Source organism: Anastrepha obliqua, chromosome 4 (assembly GCF_027943255.1).
Source record: "Anastrepha obliqua isolate idAnaObli1 chromosome 4, idAnaObli1_1.0, whole genome shotgun sequence".
In the NCBI taxonomy this organism is placed as follows: Eukaryota; Metazoa; Arthropoda; class Insecta; order Diptera; family Tephritidae; genus Anastrepha; species Anastrepha obliqua.
Window position 1 is genome coordinate 78,918,646 of NC_072895.1, and position 6,110 is coordinate 78,924,755.

A 6,110-nucleotide genomic window follows, 5' to 3' on the forward strand; every position below is an offset into this window, starting at 1 on the left:
ATTTGATTGATACATGTGAATAATATTTCTGCAGTGAGTGTACCAGCAATCGGTCAATTATCGAGCGGAAAGGTCAAATACTATTGCATAAGGATTGCTTTCCTCACGTTAATGCACAAATAAACCAATATACCTACAGTTATGCGTAAAACATGTACAACAACATATTTCATCATTGGTTCATATATTTTTCTTTGTGACATCAGTATTTGCAATAAGGGGATTGCCTTGCCGCAACCACGTATCAGGAACTTGCAGTGCAATTTTGCAACGGTATTGATAAATTGATAAAATATTGCCTGATGGCACAAATATTTTGTAATTCTGATGTGATGATTTCATATTGAGGATTGCATTATTCCCTGGAAAAGGCTGGTATCCACTTAATTAGGTTGAAACAAAGGAAAATGATAAGGAGAGGTACAGTTTCGAAGTGAAGTAAAGTTTACGAAATACGATTTTTGAGATATACAACTTATTTTCTTCGGTAAGCCCTAAATCGGAAATAAATATGATTTCAATGGTTATTTTACAGAAGAACTCGAGATTTGTGAAATTTAAAAAATAAATTAAAAAAAAAATAAATCAAATAAATGAACACTTATTGACTTAATCGGGCACCGACCCTAACCCCAGAACAATTATTTTACAGTTTCGACTTTATCTATCCAAAAAGCTAATAAAATAATTTTGTTCGGCTACCTTCTTTTACTCATCACACTGTCAGACGAATTGAAAAGTGTTGAATATGTAAAGGGTGATAAATTAGAGTTATCGGATTTTAAATTGAAATAAAACAACGAAAATTCAAATTGATTTGGCAATCTTTATTATTTTTGAGTTGAATAGCTCATGGCATTTATTTTTTAAATGCTAGCCGAAATTGTGTCGCAATTCGGCCATCCGTAAATCCCAATGACTCCCTGGAGGACTTCGGTCCGTATCTCGCGAATAACTTTAGTAATGTTGGCTTTCAATGCCTCAACGAAGCTGGTTTATTCACAAAGCAATTAGACTTTACATACCTCCACAAGTTAAAGTCAAAAGGTGTGATATCACACGATTTTAGTGCCAATTAACTGGTTCGAAACGAGAGATAAATTGCTGACCGAAACGACGACGTAGTAAATCCATTGTTTCGTGGGCTGTATGACAAGTAGCGCCGTCTCATTAGAACCACATGTTGTGGAGATCATGATTTTCAGTTTCCGGTATCAAAAAGTCGTTTATCATGGCGTTCACCATTCACTGTTACATTGGCGCCAGCTGCGCCTTTGAATAAAGGTGGGGCAATGATTCATCCAGCCCATAGGTCGCACCAAACGGTTGTTTTCAATGGATGTAATGGCTGTTCTTAAATGGCTTCGGGATGCCCTTCAGCTCAAGCACGGCAATTTTGCTTATTGACGTAGCCGTTAAGCCAAAAATGGGCCTCTTGGCTGAACGGTTATATTCACCATAGGTTGGCCTGAGCGCTGAACACTTGTTAAAGAGCGTCGATTTTCGTAATACAATGAATACTGAAAAAAATGTATTTAGCTTGACAGTAGTCGTGCGTGATCTGTCAAAAACACCCTTTGAATTATAAATTAATGTGTACAACGATATACCAAAATTAAAAACGTTGACGATATCCCCGGATCAGAAAATATAAACCTCCACCCTTTCGACTTCCCAAATTAAACAACCACGTTCTCTCGCTCTCATCGGAAGTTAGGTATCTTGGAGTGATACTTGACTGCAAACTCCATTGGAAGCTACACATTGGAGACCACACATTGAAATACTGCAAACCTATGTTCGGTAAAAAATGGGGACTCAAGCCACAGGTCGTGCTGTGGATGTACAACGCAGTGGTTTTGCCAATTTTAACGTATGGATGCCTGGTTTGGTGGGAAGGTCTTTGGAAGGGCTATAATATCACTAAACTGGGGAGGGAGCATGCATTGGCACCACCGGAGCATGTAAAACTTGCCCAGTGCTGCCCTGAATGTCATTTTGCACTTACTTCCCATTGACTTTTATGTATTTCCGTCGCAGCTCAAAGTGCAACCAAGTTAAAAGAGGTTGGCCTCTGGAGGTAATCTCTCAAAGGACATGGTAGCATTTTCGAGCAGCTAATACCGTATTTCTCCGAAATTTGCGATCCTGCAGGCATGCAAACTGGGGAGATATTAAAATTTTCTCCGATAGTCTAGCCGCGATCAAGGTTCTGACGACGCCATGGTGCAGAACGAAACTAGTAAGCTCCTGTAAAGAGGAGATCAAATATCTTGGGTGTGCAGGTAAAATTTCTCTAATCTGGGTTCCAGGACATAGAAGCATAGAAAGAAATGAAATTGCTAATTATTTGGCCTCAGAGACTTCCTATCCGAGCATCGGTATCCCCTTGACAGTTGTTAAAGGGGAACTGCACAAATTATTTCTCAAGAAAGCGCAGAAAAGATGGAGCTCCACTTCTTCATGTGCTATTTCGAAAACCCTTTGGCCCCAGTACAATATACGGAGGACTCGGAAAGTCCTTTAGACTCCTCGCCATTGAATTTCCAAACTCGTAGCTGTGTTTGCCGGCCACTGGACGATCGGCACACACGCGGAAAAGCTAGGGTTACCATTTAACCCCCATTGCAGAAGCTGTGGGGACCTTTCAGAGAAGGAAACTGTTGAGCACTTTCTCTGTAAATGTCCGGGCTTGGCAAGTAGACGAGTAAGATCACTGGGTGCTTCTTCCTTCGACAGCCTGGGGCAGTGCGCCAACCTAAATCCCATCAATTTTCTCCATTATATCAGCTTTGGCTGACTGTAGATATCTGATAGGTCGCATTATGGTCTCAAAACGGCGCTTCAGTGCTACTTGAGGAGTGCCAGATTGACACTTCAACCATTTTACCTACCTATTCCCGGACGAGGCCAAAAAAAAACTTCTTCAAAGGATAATCAGAAGATCATTGATTTGTTTGTGACAAAGCCGAACTTATAGTTGCATGCGCCTGAAACAGTTTTAAGGAAAAGTGGTTTTAATGTTTTCAAATACACGATTTGAGGATGTTTACGTGCAGAAGACCTCAAATTCTGGAGCACATTGCACACAAAACCGAATTGGGTAAACGTAGTATTCACGGATGAATCTTTATTTTGGGTGAATACCTGCATACGTCGGTTCAATGCTCATAAGGGGGCGTCCATAAACTACGTTAGATGTTTAAGGGGGGAGGGGGTCGAGTCAAATCTCATCTAATCTTACGTTGGAGAGAGGGGGGGTCTCGGCAAATATCACGCAATTTTTTTTCTGATTGAAACAAAAAAAATTATACTATTTTGGTCCATTATACAGATTGTACATGCTTAAGATTTAATCTTAAGCGTAATCGTAGTATGATTAAGATCATTCAATAATTCGTTCGAAAGAAAATAATTTCATTCATACTTCGACGTTATATGTACATTACTACTGTCAAACCACCATATTTGTTTTATACCAAATAGCTCAATTTAATCTGAATTTACGGTACAGTGTAGCCCGTCGTTTGTTTTCGTGCCACTATCAGCCGAACGCGCGACTCGAAGAACAAAAGCGTACGAGCTGAGTGGCAGCGACACACGGACAGGTTCCAACCTTCTTTGTTTATTCTTGTAAATGTTTTACTCGACTCAGTTCATGCTCTTACTAATTTAAAATGAGTTACCAAGATTTTTATAACGCATACGTCAAAAGATACGTCTATAAGGCGAAAAAGTCCTGCCACGACGATGTGATAAAATTATGGAATACTGCGAAGCAAAAATTCCCGAAGAAAGAAGAGTTAATACATCACATTAAATATGAAATTGAACGGCTTCTCGGGGAATCCACTGAGAGAAAAGTTCGGTCTACTTTAGCATTCCTTCAAAATGTAGGTTAAATATATATTTTTTTAAGAAAATACTTTTTTTTATATTGTATAAAGTTTATTGTTACAATTAATAGCATAAAAAAAACTGAAACAGTGAAAGTCTTGATAAAATAAGCTAAAATGATAACTACAAAATATTAGCGCGGTCATTTCCTTCACTGTTTTCACATAATTCAAAATCAGCTTCTTGTGATCAGCGATGATGAGGATGAAGCTATGTCGAACACTACACCATCTAACGTACGTCCCACTCCAGCACAAGATACTATAAAGAAACAGATTGCTAAGCTGCATATGGAGCTTGACCTAAGTGCTGCAGCGCACGCCGGAGTGATCTGCACATGATTCTTCACGACCGTTTTCTGCCACCTCCATACCCTATCACTCAGGTTGATGGACGTTTGACAATTTCGGACTTTAAAGAACATGACGCAAAGTCATTCGCTCCATTTCGAATACGCCTACCGATTCAACCGCTGAATGCCTTCATCAGCACGCGTTATGATCTCTATTGCCCAAGTATACGTGATAATTTAGAGAAAAGATGCTGCAGTACATGCGGTATTTACTTCGCATCTATCACAAGAGCACAGACGAGCAGCTCACATTGCACCAGCTAAGCAAGCGCATATGTTCCGCAAAGTGCGACCCTCACGGATTGTCACAAGACGAGCTAATGAGCTACTGTGCGCAAGCGTCAACGGCTTAGAGTGGCTAGATCAGAACGAAGTTGAAGGAGCAGATGATTTTACTGAAAATCATATGGACATGTTGGTCCCAATAGTCTCTCTTGAAACCGCGCATGATTCTCCATGGACTGAATTAGAGTAGATATTCTTTTTGAAGTGAAAACTTCTTTAGAATCGTTGGGAGTGATTTGGGAAAAAGTGAAACGAATTACAACATATAATAAACGTAGCGACGAACTAAATAACTTTTAGGCCAGCACCGACAGTATGGCGCGATAGCCGAGCGGCTAGCAATGTGAGCTTCCGATCCAAAATTCTTGGTTCGAATCACAAGAAAGAAAATTTTTTTTTTTTTGAAATATGCATTGTAGGACATTTCTGATTATTTATTGAAAACAGTTTTTTGGCTTTTCTATTTTTGGTTTAGATACTGAAAGTCAGTTTAAGTGAATCGGTATAAATATTTCGTACATTAATTTTTTTTTTGTGAGCGTGTAATTCTCAAAAGGTTTATTATTTAAAATGTATTGACTAGGTAGAGTGGTTATCAGCTTAACATCTTATAGATCCTCCATCGGAGGACAACAAATGTTAAACTGGTTTTTGGAAATGCGCGGAGTGTTTTAGGGGCTTGCTCTCCACCTCTGCCACGGGTTGGCCCGGTATTGCAGTACCGCCGGCATTTCAGCCTTGAATAAATACAAGAAGAAATATACTAATACATTTAGCTTTGGTGGGAAGAGACATAAATTTTTATATGAATACAAGTAGACGAAAATGGAAGAAATTTGTAAGTCTGTTTCTTCGGTCCGTTTGGGTATTTTTTTTGGCAACATCGAAACCAAAGCATTTGTATCATATTTTATCTATCATAAGCCACTCGTATCATTTGTTGAAATTGAAAACATTGAGGATGAATAATGATAAAATGAAGAAAATAAAATATGAACTTTATAGCAATATTATAATGAACCTATAATTATCCCGCTCCTAATGCTGCTTTCGTCTTATTCTCTCTCAGTTTGTTTTACGGAAGGTTTCACTTCTATCAAGTCTAACCGTTAGACTGGTATTTTTTTTTTTTAATCGCTGTAGTCGCGATTTAAGTCTTCTATTGTTAAATTTTTATTACACTTATAACTCTCAGCAATATTGATTACTAGTCTTAACTAGTCGTAAATAAAAGCACGAAGCAAATTTTTTTTTCTTTTTACAATAACAATCCAACGCGTTTACATAAGAAACCCACATTTTGAAAGCGAGCTATTAAGCATCGAGTTAATGAAAAAAAATTTACCAAAAAACATTATTATCGCCCGCTGAAAAGATGTTTCGAAGAACTAGCCAACTTTAGATTTTACAACAAAACAAGAATCCCAAACAACGAAGCCGAAGGTGTGTATAATGGAAACAAAAAAATGGGATATAATTGTTGGATTGTCCTTCACATTTGAGTGATGCCAACACCATTGAAAATGTTAGGGCAAGAGTCAAGCTGAAATTAAAAAAAAATACGGTCAATAGATTT

General features: G+C 38.4%; 1 pseudogene; it reads left to right on the top strand.

Annotated features, from left to right (window-relative positions):
* Window positions 1–5,094: 5,094 nt before the first annotated feature.
* Window positions 5,095–5,280, top strand: LOC129246602 (U2 spliceosomal RNA; annotated as a pseudogene).
* Window positions 5,281–6,110: the final 830 nt, after the last annotated feature.